The 15,068-nt window shown below is 40.9% G+C and overlaps 1 long non-coding RNA gene across 1 annotated transcript in view; it reads right to left on the minus strand.

The window, feature by feature from the left end:
• The window catches only part of LOC309655063, a 107,023-nt gene continuing 91,955 nt past the window's right edge, over positions 1–15,068 (minus strand). Inside the window, exon 2 of the long non-coding RNA XR_014260595.1 lies at positions 1–83. This is a non-coding gene — a long non-coding RNA (uncharacterized lncRNA). The remainder of the gene's footprint in view (positions 84–15,068) is intronic.

A 15,068-nucleotide genomic window follows, 5' to 3' on the forward strand; every position in this document is an offset into this window, starting at 1 on the left:
GTTTTTCTTTTTTTTTTTTTTTTTTAAAGATTTATTGATTGATTGATTGCTATGTTGGGTCTTCGTTTCTGTGCTAGGGCTTTCTCTAGTTGCGGCAAGCGGGGGCCACTCTTCATCACGGTGCGCGGGCCTCTCATTATCGCGGCCTCTCTTGTTTCGGAGCACAGGCTCCAGACGCGCAGGCTCAGTAGTTGTGGCTCACGGGCCCAGTTGCTCCGCGGCATGCAGGATCCCCCCAGATCAGGGCTCGAACCCGTGTCCCCTGCATTAGCAGGCAGATTCTCAACCACTGCGCCACCAGAGAAGCCCAAGGCAGGCAGATTCTTAACCACTGCGCCACCAGGGAAGTCCGCTTGCAGTAATATCTTAATATTTTCAAGTAATTCTCATATAGCATGTCTTCATGCACATGTATAAATTAGGGCATTTCTGTATATGCATAACCACAATGTTATCAGCTATACAAACAAAATTAATGTCATCTAATACCCAGACCAAAATCAAATATCCTGATTTGGCTCAAAAATGGCATTTTATAGTTGGTTTGCTCAAACCACGGTCCAAGCAAGGTCTACACCTTCTATGTAATTGTTGTATTGCTTAAGACATAACAATGTACTTGAGGCATGAGCTATCTCTTAAGTCTTTTTAATCAATAATATAAGACCTTAATTCTCCTTAAAGACCTATTATGAAGTTTAAAAGCAGGTGATTCTTTTTCTCTTTTTATTACTAAGCATTGAAATGAATTCTTAATTGGATTATGCTCCTCAAGCACAAAAAGAGAAAGAAGAGGGGGGTGGGGGCGGGTTGGAGCCGAAAGCCAGAAGAAGGGCATCTTCTCACTTCTGTTTTCTCTTCATTGTTTTTGTAGCCTTTCATCCTTCTGTTATTTCTTCCCCCGATACTTTGTTTTTTTCCCCATTTTCCATTATGTTAGGAGTGATCAAGCAGCATAAACACATTACCAAGGATAGAATGTAAAACCCTATCACCCACCTAACTAAAAAATAAGGAATAGTTTTACTAGACTGCCTTTATTTTACTTCCGGAGAAGTTAGTCAGCAACACCATTATGTATCTTCTGTGTCCTTGCTGTCACCTTGCATCATCGTGGAAGCCAAGAAAGATACAGAAAACAAAGTCCTGACTTCTGGGCAAAGATGGAAGAATTGAACCTTTGCATTTATGTCTATTCTCTCCTAAAATCATGCTAAAATGACAGTATAGGGATTTTTTTTTAAATTATTTATTTATTAATTTATTTTTGGCTGTGTTGGGTCTTCGTTTCTGTCAGGGCTTTCTCCAGTTGTGGCAAGCGGGGGCCACTCTTCATCACGGTGCGCGGTCCTCTCACTATCGTGGCCTCTCTTGTTGCGGAGCACAGGCTCCAGACGCGCAGGCTCAGTAGTTGTGGCTCACGGGCCTAGTTGCTCCGCGGCATGTGGGATCTTCCCAGACCAGGGCTCGAACCCGTGTCCCCTGCATTAGCAGGCAGATTCTCAACCACAGCGCCACCAGGGAAGCCCAGTATAGGGATTTTTAATCCAATAAAAGTTGTGTTTTATTGGTAAAAAAAGGGCAAAATATAAACATTAGTGCTTTAAATCTACTTTAAAATGAAATTTAAGCCAAACGTATCCAGAACCCCAACACATCTCTATGGACCTTCATTTGAAAACCTCGGGCTGAGCTCTGTTTTGGGGCTTCCTTCTTGTCCCTAGGAAGACGGTGGACATAGTAGCAAGAACTGGTAGCCTAGGAGTCACCAGATCCGGAAGCCAGTCCTAGCCCTGCCCCTCTCTGGCTGTGAGGTATTAAGCTAGTCTTTTCCCCTCTCAAGGGCACGACTTCAGCTTGTGGGAAAGGAGGGGGCAAGTCCCATATATGATCTCCCACATCCCTTCCAGTTTTGAGAGTGTTTGCTTCGGGTCGCAGTGCTAAAAATCTTAGGCAAAATCAAATGAAATCCTAATCTCAGAACCTACTGAACCAGTAGATGTGACCCAGTTCACCCAAAGGGTTTAAATAAATAAACCAACCCCCCAAAAAAGAAAGAATAGGAGAGAAAACAAAGCGTGAAAACTGTGAAAGCCGGAAAGCAGATTATTAAGCGACAAATGATTTAGCACCCTGAAAAAACTAAATCCTAAACTGACAGTGAAGAAAGTCAAGAAACAACTGGATTTACATCAGAGAAGCCCCAAAAGGCTTGGGAATTGGTGGCATCAGACACTGCTAGAAATGGAGCTGAAATGGAGGCAGGGGTGAGACAGGGAAGGAGAATAAAAGAGAGACTTGAAAGTCTGTCTGAGAAGCAATTAGAGCTTCATTTCCCTTGCCAGCTATAAACAATCAAGCTACTGCCTCATCCCCACAAACAGGGAAAAGGCAAGGGGCTTGGGACTGGGGGGCACCAAGGAATGATTGAAAGCAAAGGAAAATGGAGGGATTCATTAGCATATGCAAACTGGATGCTGAGATACCACCTTTCTTTCTCCTGGGCTTGCAGAACATTGACTATCAGCACCTCCCTCAAGCAGTATTTGACAGTCTTTATAGAATGTGACCAGTCCAAGAGCAAACACCTACGTGAAGGTTTCCCACTGAACAGCCAGCCTAATGTGAAGTGCAGTCCATGTGTAGGTACCACACACAGATTTTTAACCATCCATGCTTAAGTGGGAGCTGACGCTCAAGTATCAACAGGTATCCAAGGAAACTCTCTAATATGAAAGACACTGCACAGTTAGAGGGAACAGTCCAGAGGACCACCCTCACTTCTTTTTTTTTTTATAAATTTATTTATTTAATTATTATTATTTTTTATTTTTGGCTGCATTGGGTCTTTGTTGCTGCGTGGGCTTTCTCTAGTTGCGGCAAGCGGGGGCTACTCTTTGTTGCGGTGCGCAGGCTTCTCATTGCGGTGGCTTCTCTTGTTGCAGAGCACGGGCTCTAGGTGCGTGGGCTTCAGTAGTTGTGGCTCGCGGGCTCTAGAGTGCAGGCTCATTAGTTGTGGCGCGCAGGCTTAGTTGCTCCGCGGCATGTGGGATCTTCCCGGACGAGGGCTTGAACCCATGTCCCCTGCATTGGCAGGCGGATTCTTAACCACTGCGCCACCAGGGAAGCCCCACCCTCACTTCTGACACCAACTGTAAATTTGGAGGTCCCCAAGACCACCCTTAGGCTTTTTTTAATTCGCTAGAAGGATTCACAGAACATGCTGAAAGCTGTTAACATGCACAGTTATGGTCTACTGCAGCTAAAGGATACAGAGTAAAATCAGCCAAGAGAGGAAGTGCATAGGGCAGAGTCCAAACACAGAGTTTTCTAGTTGTCCTCTCCCCATGGCATCCAGGAATGATGTGTGGCAATGAGCAGACTGTTGCCAACCAGGGAAGCTCACCCTGTCGGTCCAGAGTTTTGACATGACCCAAAGCATCCACTCTAAATCATGCTGTTCGCGTGGCTCAAAGCCCCCAGGCAAACAAAAACAATCCTATCAGCCTGACATTCCAAGAGCTAAGAGATTACCTCCCAGAAGCCTAAGGCAGAGGCCAGAACATTTTTAGGGCAAAATTAAATTCTTTACTATACAGGCCACTGCTTGGTTTTTTTGCCAAGGCTTTTTTTTACAGCAAAACAATGAGTACCTAGCATTCCCATGATAACATGTCCCTGTACAGACCCTTTCCATTCTATTATGAAATTCTTCTGGTCATGGCCCTCCCCCATTAGAATGTTTTTTTGTTTTGTTTTGTTTTTGTTTTTTTAAATTTTTTCTTCACGCAGCATGCGGGATCTCAGTTCCCCAACCAGGGATTGAACCCGTGCACCCTGCAGTGGAAGTGTGGAGTCTTAACCACTGGACAGCCAGGGTTAAACCCAGAATGTTTCTTCAACATCACCCAAGACATTTGGGGTATTTCAGGTTTCAAGATTATTTTATATCCTGTGGTCATAGAGGCAGTTTCAATTAAAGTCTGAGAGTAAGCTAGTAATCTCTCAAATGGGAATTTTATGGTCCAAACTCCCAGTGGTCACTGCTGGGTGGTGATCACTGGCTTTTACCATAAGCCTCAGTCTGCGCTTCACACAGTGCTATTGTGTAGAGAATTTGTCTGAGCCAGCACTCAAGCTTCTAACAGGGCATTAATTAAAGTAATAAACTTTTTGTCCACCAGATATTCTATATGTTTCAAATTAACAAACTTTGTGGGCTTGGGCAATCTTGTTGGTTTCCACTGAGCATGTCAAATCAATATTGGCTGAAGGGCAGATTTACATGACTTGTTTTACAATACTAAATAGGAGACATGTTCCTCAGCCAGACACAGTATTTATCCCCATAGTACATTCAGGTAAAGGAGACACAAACATTCCAGTTTTCTGGAAACTCTGTTCAATCATTCCAATTTTCATCCAAATTTTTACCTTGATCCTATCAACCACTGCATTCCTACATCCTCCCAATTTCAGTGTAGCCCTGTTAGGACTTTACCGACAGATTTTGGAATCACAGTGCATTGGGCTCCCATGTCCAGGAATCCTAGGAAAGTCTCTTCTCCACCCTCTGACCATTCTACACACTCACATGCACATGGCTTTGAGTCTTCAGACAGGGGTCAGGGCAAGAGACCCAGGCCCCCCTGTCAGTCCTTATCTTGATTATCAACGTGGGGGTTTGGAGATCAGATTTCTGTTTGTCATCTTTGTCTTCTGGCTTTTTAAATATCTCAAAACTAGGATATATAGAGCAGACTTGTTTAGAACCCTTCAGAGTTGGGGGACCTTCAGGGGTTCTCATCAACCCACCCAAGTTCCAAGAGTGCTGCAGTAAGACTTTTGTTTTGACCATATCAATTCCACTTTATTCATCCCATTTCTTTTTGTTGTTGTTGTTGTTGTTAATTTATTTATTTTTGGCTGTGTTGGGTCTTCATTGCTGTGCACGGGCTTTCTCTAGTTGTAGCGAGCAGGGGCTCCTCTTCATTGCGGTACACGGGCTTTTCTCATTGCAGTGGCTTCTCTTGTTGCAGAGCACGGGCTCTAGGCACGCGGGCTTCAGTACTTGTGGCACATGGGCTCAGTAGTTGTGGCTCGCAGGCTCTAGAGTGCAGGCTCAGTAGTTGTGGCTCGCAGGCTCTAGAGCGCAGGCTCAGTAGTTGTGGCGCAGGGGGTTAGTTGCTCCATGGCATGTGTGATCTTCCTGGACCCAGGCTCGAACCCGTGTCCCCTGCATTGGCAGGCGGATTCTTAACCGCTGTGCCACCAGGGAAGTCCCTATTCATCCCATTTCTTAATCACCATTTAAAGAGTTCTATCCTGCTGGGGTAAGTTCTTTTTTTTTTTTTTTTTTTAATATTTATTTATTTGGCTGTGCCGGGTCTTAGTGGTGGCATGCAGGATCTTTGGTGCTGTGTGCGGGATCTTTAGTTGTGGCCTGTAAACTGTGAGGTTGCAGCATGCATGTGGGCTCTAGTTCGCTGACCAGCGATTGAACCCAGGCCCCCTGCACTGGGAGCGTGGAGTCTTAGCCACTGGACCACCAGGGAAGTCCCCGGGGATGAGTTCTTTAACTCTCCCTTCTCTCTTTCCCCATTCTCTTATGTATCACTCTAACCTTCTTCACTATCTGTTATTTCAACATAACTTTTCGCTTTGGTAATGACCCAGAGGCTAGCAGCTGTAGCTCAGAGTCCAAGCTTGGTTCTGTGTCAGGATCTGCCCTAACTTTCTCCTTTAACTTCATTTTAGCTGTTTCAGAGAATAATAACCAAGGGATTGTATAGTTAGCTTATTTCTTGTTATCTTGCGTTTCTGTGTGCATCCAGTGAGCCAGCTCCTTGGAGTTGGATTCATTTCTAAATTCCATTGTTAACTTTTACCTCCAGTAACTGATGGCAGTAGAATTGCAGTTCCATACCATGGATGACCCTGTAGCCATCCAGGAATCAAAGGTTCATCATCCCACACCCTCTCATCCTTCCTCATCCCAAACCACAGCTTTCAGTTCTATGAGTCCTTTTAGTGAGTTATCAGACCTAAGGGTGGCCTCAGGAACCCTTGAATTTGCAATTGGTATCAGAAGTGAGGGCGGTCTTGTGTACTATTCCCTCTAACTTCACAGACACCAAAGCAACAAACAGAAAATGGAAACTTGGAGGAAAAAGAAACTATGTAGGAAGAAAGTTTCAAAAAAACAAAACAAATAAAAACCCTCAGAGAGATAAGATATTGTAACACAAAACAAGAATAGAATATTCTAAAAAGATGAAATATCAGGAAAAAGAAAGTTTTTAGAAGTTATAAATATGTTATCAGAAACTAAAAATTCAATGGAAGAGTTGAAAACTAACATTGAGGAAATTTCTTAGAAAGATGAACAAAATCTGTAGAAGGGTGATAGAAGAGAAAGAGGTGGATTTCCAAGCAATTATACAATTGTTTGCTAAAAGTATGCTAAAGAAATATTTTGTGATACACAAACATTTGCTTGAGCATTTTAAAGGAGAATTTTAAGAGAACAAATGGAACCCACAAGTAGAAAAATGATCAAATGGGGGAGAAAATCCAACAACAGAAGGATTGGCTAAATTGTGAAGTAGTCCATGACCACCGAAAAATATTATGATCATTAAAAATTGACATGAAAATATGTGAAATTGTATTTACTTAAAAATTTAAGTAAAAAATTCAGGTTACAAGATAGTATGTTAAATATGATATTATTATAAAATATATTTTATCTATGGCTATTCACATTGAGTCATTTTTTAAAGACAAAGGATATAGAGCAAAGAATTAACATCAGTGTTTATCTTCAGATAGTAGGAATGCAAGTGATTTGTTTGTTTGTTTTTCTATATTTTCCAAATTTCCTACGCTAAGCCCCTTGCTTTTGTAAATAGGAGTAAAAAAGTGTTCCTTTAAAAGACATGGTACTTGGGAGAGCTTATTCCTTTCCTCTCTTCAGCTGTCATCTGGAGCAAGTGACCCACGTTCGGGTTGCCAACGCCCCTGCCTCATAGCTCTTCTAACCACCTTTCTCACATGTCCTAACTTCTCATCCTATCAGCTGTCATCTCCTTCAACATCTGATTTACTTCCTTTAATCCCATATATAAACAAGTTAAAGACCTTTAAAGGGACCCTGACATAGTTCTTCTGAATTTCACTCAATGCTTCACAAATAATAGGAATGAGGGAATTCCTTGGTGGTCCAGCACTTTCACTGCTGGGGGCCACGGTCCAATCCCTGGTCAAGGAACTAAGATCCCGCAAGCCATGCAGTACAGGCAAACAACAACAACAACAACAAAACAAATAATGGGAACAAAATAAACACTTATTGAAGAAATCAACGTTAGAGAAGAGGGAGACATGGTAGTGGGAGGACTAGAGAGCTGCAGAAAGGTTTCACGGAGGTTGGAAGACCTGAGCTGGGCCTTGAAGAATGCCTAAAATTTGGGTGGCTCAAAGGGAGAGCAAGCAGACATGCCAGGAAGAGTGAAGAGCATGGGAGAAGAAATGGACCTGGCTGCATAAGCCCAGGAGACATACAGTAAGCTCACCTGGTTGGAGTGCAAGTTGTGGGTTGGAAAGCAGTAGAGTAAGTTTGGAGAGGTCGAGGCTGGGTGAAGAAGCGTGAGGGTCAAGCCCAGCCTATATGCTATGGTCCTCAAACTTTGGCAGACTTTCTACACACCTTACTGGACCCGAGTCCCAGAGTTTTTGTCTCAGTAGATCTGGGGTAGGACCTGAGATGTTACAGTTCTAATGTGTTCCTAGGTCATGCTGGTTGCACATTAGAACCACCTGAAAAGCTTTTCAAAAAGCCAAAGCCAGGGCCCTACCCTTTAGAGATCCTAATGTAATCAGCTTGAAGTACCTGAGCCCTGTTGTTTTTTTTAAATAACCCAGGTGATTAAAATATGCAACCAGGGTTTTTAATCTTTCTAATTACTGGTGTAAGCAACAAGGAGCTCTTCGTGGTTTCTGAAGGAGAGGATGTTAACATATTATTTATTAGTTACACAAATAATAAATAATCAATGTCAAAAAATGAGAAATTACAAAGAAAAAAATCTAAATTATGTAAAATCCCAGTACAAAGAGCAACTACTGTTAATGATTTAAATAAAATCACCAGATCTTTCCCATGCAAACATATACATAAAGATACATATTTACAAAGATGGTATCATATTTACTAATTGCTTTCTTTATTTAACAATACACTGTGAACAACTTCCACAACAGTAAATATAAGTATAAATCATAATTTATGATGGCTGCATGGTACTGTATCAGAAGGATGTCCTGTGGTTTGTTTAACCCATCAGTAGAGCATGTTTTAAGATTGTGGAAGGTGGGCCATACCATACCAGGTCAGAGACAAAGCCCAGGACTCGGGTTCTACTCTTGGCTTTCCCATTTGCTGAGTGAACTTAGACAAATCAAAATCTATGTATGACGTTGAAAAGTCCTCAACTAGGGTATTATTGGTAGGAAACCCAATTTGAATAAAGAAACCCTAGGACTTGTTGATGGTTAAATGTGACAGTTAGAGAAAAAATATTTTAAATATGTAAATTGATAGTAGACAAAGAAACAACTTTTTTTTTTTTTTAAAGAAAAGCCCAAGACAGAAATTAGCATACTTTCAAAAGCAGAGATGCTTAAGACGACGATACATATTCTTTCCTTCTCTAAATCATAACGATACTTTCTTGAAGCGCTAGCTGATGTCTTGCCTAATCTATGAAGCCGGCTGTGATTTTTACTCTGTGATTTCCTGTTACACTTACAGTCTAACACATGGCTTAGCCCTTAATCATAGAGTCTTGTATCCTTCCTCAGTTATGTGTCTTGGCACCTCAACTAAGCTATAAACTCCTTGAGTATAGAGATAGCCCCTCCACTACCACACCTAATACTTTCTTTTTGGGCTATGGTGCCTAATGTAGTGCAGGATTCACAATAAGTATCTATTAGGAACATTTGTTGATCTTCAATTTTGCAATTCAGTAATCTGGTCAGCAGACCACTCTAGTTACCAATGCATATTTTCTGTCCCCATAGACAAATCTCTAGGAATCCTTAAATTTACAATTATGTCAAAGATAGCCACTTCAATTTAGACAGTCTCTAAATAATCTAGCATTTGAGGTTTTCCCCACCTTCCATTGGCTCTAGAAATCTAAGCTCCCCAAAACCCCCGTTTTTTTCCTATTTTACACCAAATGACAGCTGCAATGACTTCCAGAGTTCAAATCAGTACACATATCATACTACCATAGAAATCCGTAGTTCAGCATATTTGGTGAGCTCATTACACAATAAAACTTGATGTCAGAGATTAAAGTCTATTTCCCAGTAGACAAAAATTGGTTTGACAATATGCAAACCAACAGTTGTTCAATATGATATATATGGAAAATTTTGCTTCTGAAGTAGTCAAAACATTTTCATTTTTATTAATATTTGGTTATAAAAGCAACAAAATTCACAATTCTCTTTTTTGCCTGAAAATAATACAGAGAGGTAGTGAGTGGTTTTTCTTTCTTATAGTTTATATTAACTAACTTAGAACTCCTAAATATGAAATCTATCAACTTGCCCAGACTCTAATAATATTCTCAATATTGGCAATTTTTCCAACATAATTCTTTACAGAAAGGAAAAAAAAAATCCAGTTGTAATCTTTTCTTTCTTTCTCTCTTTCTTTCTTTCTCTTTCTTTCTTTCTCCATTCCTCCCTTCCTCCCTTCCTTTCTTTCTCCTTTCTCTTCTTTTCAATTAACATTTAGTGCCCACTATGTGCCCCCCCTGAACCAGGCACTACACAAACAGTAGTGAACATAACATAGTCATAGCTCTGGTCATGGAGACAGATATAAACCAGAGATTGTAAACTGGCAGCTTTCAGATGTATCATGACCCACAAATGAATTTCGTTTGGCCCACACCATGTCTTTTTTCAATTGAATTATTTACCTACGTTTTAAGGCCGGGACATTTCCCACAAAAAGTCAGAGTTCTGGGTTATATGAAAAATTGGAAAATCCAGTCTCATTGAGCCCCTTGCTCCCTCAAAAGAACAACTAGCAGATCCAAGCGGGAACTGCCCTGGTTGGACACATGGAGTTCTTCCCAGCCCTCACACAATCTCCCTCACTCAGCACTGTTTGCAACTGCTATGTTAACAGTCACAGAAATAATAAATGCACAGTTACCAATAGCAGCGAATGCTTTAAAGGGAAAATACAGAGCTTTATGAGAGAATGTAAGAGGGGGACTAATTTAGATTGAGGGTCAATCATGATCTCTTTAAGGACATCACATTTTTAACTCTCCTCCGTATTGACACTCGCCTCTTATGAAGTATTTATTCCAAATAATAATAATTACCATTTACTGAGAGTCTACTGGTGCCGGGTACCTTATTTAATTCTCACAGAAACAATTTTGCATCATCCCCATTTTGCTAATGAAACGCCTATGAAATACATGAGTTTCAAGAAGGTCAAACGATTAGCCCAAATATATAGAACCAGAAGTGGAAAACCTGAAGTCAGAACCAAATCCTGATTAATTCCAAATTATATGTTCATTCCGGTAAAAAGAGCTGTTTCAAATAAGTCCCATTTCCAATTCCAAAAGTCCATTCTTCTCTGCTCTTCCTAAAACACATGGCCAAGAATTTTCAATGTGGAGCGCCCTTGATTTTTCCTTACAGTGAGACTGAGTTTATCCTCCGATTATTCCTCTACTTATACGTGGAGTGGGGCAGAGTCAACATTTGACACAGCTAGTTCTGCAGCTGAATTCCAGAATCTCTGGCCAGATCTTGGGACCTGCTGGTGCTTTGGATGATCCCAACTTGAGCCAGGTTTATCAGGCCAGGTGCCTGCTTGCCTACCATGTTGGTGGGGATTTCCTGCCCCCACCAATCAGCTGGCACTTCCCATGTCCATACCCAGAGAGCTTAAATTTTGTTTTCTCCTTATCACTTAACGGGTTGTGTGAGCATCTCACCAAATTCTGTTCTGATCTTTTAGGCTTTCCTCTCAAACCTCTGGGTCAGTTTGATGTTGCTGCATCTTTCTTTCTTCTTATTATGAGAAATTTTTGACCATTAAAATTCCTTATCATGCCACCTATTCCAAATTCTCCTCCAACTCATCCAAGATCCCAATTAAATAGTATCAGCAAGTAATTTCCCAAGGCATCACTGTGTTCCTACCACCTCTATCATTCAATTCAAATACAATACTCAATTAAAGTAATGACATATGACATTTTGAAAGTAAAACCAATAAAAAAGGAAGATATAGTATTTTGTTGTTGTTTTGGGGAGTTTTGTTTTGTTTTTATTTGTTTGTTTGTTTTTTGGTCTGAGGATACAAGGCAAAAATCTAGGTATTTTAGGTTTTGAAGAAAGTAGAATGTGAGCATTCATGGCATGATGTATACCTTAGCTTCGTAACACTATATTCCTCACCTGCAAGATATTTCTATCTTTTTAGGCCTTATTTTCCTCATTAATAAATTTGCTTTTCTAGTCAACTCGATGACTGAGCCAATGTAAGAAATCCTTCCACTTCAACCTCATAGGAATGCTGTATTAATATTTTATTATGTTAAGACATAAATGAGCTTGAAATCAAGAAGTGAAACTCTTAGGAATGCAGCAAAATTTAGGATGGTAACTAAGTCAAAATGCTCACAGGGGAATCAGAGTTGAATATAAGCCTTAACAGCTGGAGTTTGTGACATTAACACCTATGTGAGGACAGGAGTATAGGACTCTAGGTCAAGCCAGGACTCACACAGGGCTGGCCCTTGTGAAATGGAGCCTAGAAAAACTTGGCCCACCCATTTGAGGAAGCAGCAAGGAAACTTGCTGTTACCATGAATAGAAAAACAGTCACTGGAGAGAAATCCGAAACCCAGGCCTTTGCTGTGTGCAGAAATGAGGTTGGAATTCACACTCTTTGCATGATACTGGGACCTCAAGGCTGAAAAATTAACGTATAAACTGGTTTGACACTATGGAACCCACAGGTCCCCAGTCAGGGGGAAAAGCAAAACCATTCTGTAGGAATACTCCCAACAACCTAACGCTCAAGAGACTTTCATAGAAAACAGAACAACCCCTGCTGAAATAACTTCACAGTAAAAATCAGAAACCACACCAGAAAATAAACCACTGAGGAAAAGTCAGCAGACAGGACAAAGGTGATCCTTTATACCCAAGAACTGATTTTAGTAAAACTATTAGGAAGAGAGTTTAAAGTAAGTATGTTAAAAATGTCTGGGGAGATAGTGTAGGGGTAGAAAAATCTCTTCCTCTACCCATAATAGGTTCTCCAGCTGGGGCCCTGTAAATTGGAGGGACAAAAGACAGACTCACGGACTTCCCTGGTGGCACAGTGGTTAGGAGTCTGCCTGCCAATGCAGGGGACACGGGTTCGAGCCCTGGTCCGGGAGGATCCCGCGTGCCGCGGAGCAACTAGGCCCGTGCGCCACAGCTGCTGAGCCTGCGCTCTGGAGCCCGTGAGCCACAACTACTGAGCCCACGTGCCACAACTACTGAAGCCCACGTGCCTAGAGCCCGTGCTCCACAACAAGAGAAGCCACCGCAATGCAAGGAAGAGTAGCCCCTGCTCGCAGCAACTAGAGAAGGCCGACGCGCAGCAACAAAGACACAACGCAGCCAAAAATAAATAAATAAATAAAATTTAAAAAAAAAAAGACAGACTCACAAGAGCAAAGCATACAAATTTATTTACTATAAGATTTACATGACACAGGAGCCTTCATAAGGAAATGGAAATCCAAAGAAGTGGTTAAACCTGAGCCTTTTTATAACTAAGTTTGATGAAGAGTGTAACCTTGTAGAAAAATTGATAGGACAAAAGGATACAAGCTAAAGGTAGAAAATTGGGGAAACAGCAAGGCTTGATCTTCAAATTCCTCTCACAGTCCCTCGGTCTTGGGAGATAAGGATGGTCCTTTCCTCTGGGAATGGGGACGACATCTCTCACAGGAGGATCTCAAAACCCGCTTCAGGGGAGATGGAGAGGTCAGAGAATTCTTCCTGCATCTTCTGTTTCTCAAATTCTTCAGCTTAAGATATTCCATATGCCAAGGTGCCATTTTTTTAGGGTAGCATGTTTTGAACACTGTCACTGGGAGTCAGGACAAAATGAGGAAATGGGACTCTCTGACCTTTATGGTCCCCTCTTTCAGCACCAACATTACAGTTGCCCAACCCCGCCTTCCACCCGTAGGTTCCGCATCCGCGGATTCCACCAACCACAGATCACTTTAGAACAAAATCAGTGCAAGGCTGGTGGAATCCGGGATGTGGAACCCAAGGATTTAGAGGGCCAACTGTACTAGGCCATTTTATATAAGGAACTTTTGAATTCAGAGTTTGGTATCTGAGGGAGTCCTGGAACCTATCCCCCCGTGAATATGCAGAGCCAGCTCTATTGGATTCTGTATGCAGTTGAGCACCAATCTTAAATCTACAGTCTCAGGCAGTTTTGAGTCCTTATTCCATTAGTCTGACAAGGAATGTTAACTTTTGCGGATTTCCCATCCCCTTCCCTATCATGTCAAAATGCCAGGGAACTTTCTACCAAAGCACTAGAAAAGCAAGTCATTCCTCAGATCATTTGATACAGACTTTACAACATTCCATTTGCTCAATAAATACTTGTTGATCTACTGATTTATGAAAAACACCTAGAAAGTGTTTTTATCTGTAGCCCACCACATTCTTAAAATGATCGGAATAACAAAGATATCTATACTTAAGCTTTAAAACACAAAGAAAGAAAATCAGAATCATGAGAGGGAAATAAAAAGAAAAAATGTTTCTAAGAATTGAGAACAGCCTTTTGTTCTAAGCACCCAAGTAGCCAAGGCAAGGAGGAAATGTGGGAGTCTATAGTTCATGCTATCAGAAAAGAAAAAATAACACTATTCCTTAATGGAAAGAATGTTTTACTTTACTTATCAATTAAGTTGAGTCTCTTGGGGACAAAAATATTTAAATTATGAGAGACTAGCTGCTTAGTGGTATACAGAATGAGATAAAAAAGATACTGAAGTTAAAACAGTGTGATAAAGTTCTTCCAGATTCATGAAAAGTAGAAAAAAAAAATATGGTGTGTTGTTTGTTAAAGCAATTTTGAGAAGCATAGGAAAAATTTGTATGTGGTAGTTTAGTCATTTTATTCCCACTTACAGCTGTTACAGAAATTGGAGACTTTAAGAACAGATATATATTTAAGGATGAATAACACTGCCATTTAGTAAATTATTACTGCTATTAATCCAAGTCAATTGAAATTGTTCCTTAAAAGTCTGAGCTAACCTAAGTCATATCAGAAATAATATGGAAGCATTAACAAAATCAAAAGGCAAATTTTGTCAGTAGGTAAAATCAAATCAAGCAAGCAATTTTCAAGGCTCAGAAATGTTACGGACCTAGCATAAATCTAGTTCAAGAGCAAATGATGTAGGGAATTAATGGCTGAACCAGAACTAGCACCATCGAGCCCTGCCAGGCTAACTCCTAAGGATGATGTAGTGTCTTTTGGAAAAAAAAAAAAAAAGGAGAAAAATATAGAATTGTGTTAAAAACTGCTCTCCCACGATCACCTTGTAAGAAAAAGGAACTGCCTGTTTACTGAATAAAATATATCTAAGAACACCTGTCACTTCAATGACAAGAAGAACAACAATAATAATAAACTGTATGCATGTGAATTTTAGAGAAACAAGGTTAACCAGCCTTAATCTTGTTCTAATGTTACCCTGTGCGGCAGGTTTAAACACTAAGCTCTTCCAGAGCCACAAGCTGCTCAGGGCCCCAGGGTGACTTGACCGCATTGTTACTGTGATGAATAAATAGCACCCTTCTGACCTGAAAGAGTTAATATGATTCCCCTCCCCCAAATGTATTACTAGGGAGCTCTCTGAGATATTATTTGGTGCTGGAAGGAAAAAGGCCCATTTGTCCCAAGGTTTTTTTTCCTCATAAAGCCCAGC

Source organism: Balaenoptera physalus (genome assembly GCF_965194825.1).
Source record: "Balaenoptera physalus genome assembly, chromosome: 2".
NCBI lineage: Eukaryota > Metazoa > Chordata > Mammalia > Artiodactyla > Balaenopteridae > Balaenoptera > Balaenoptera physalus.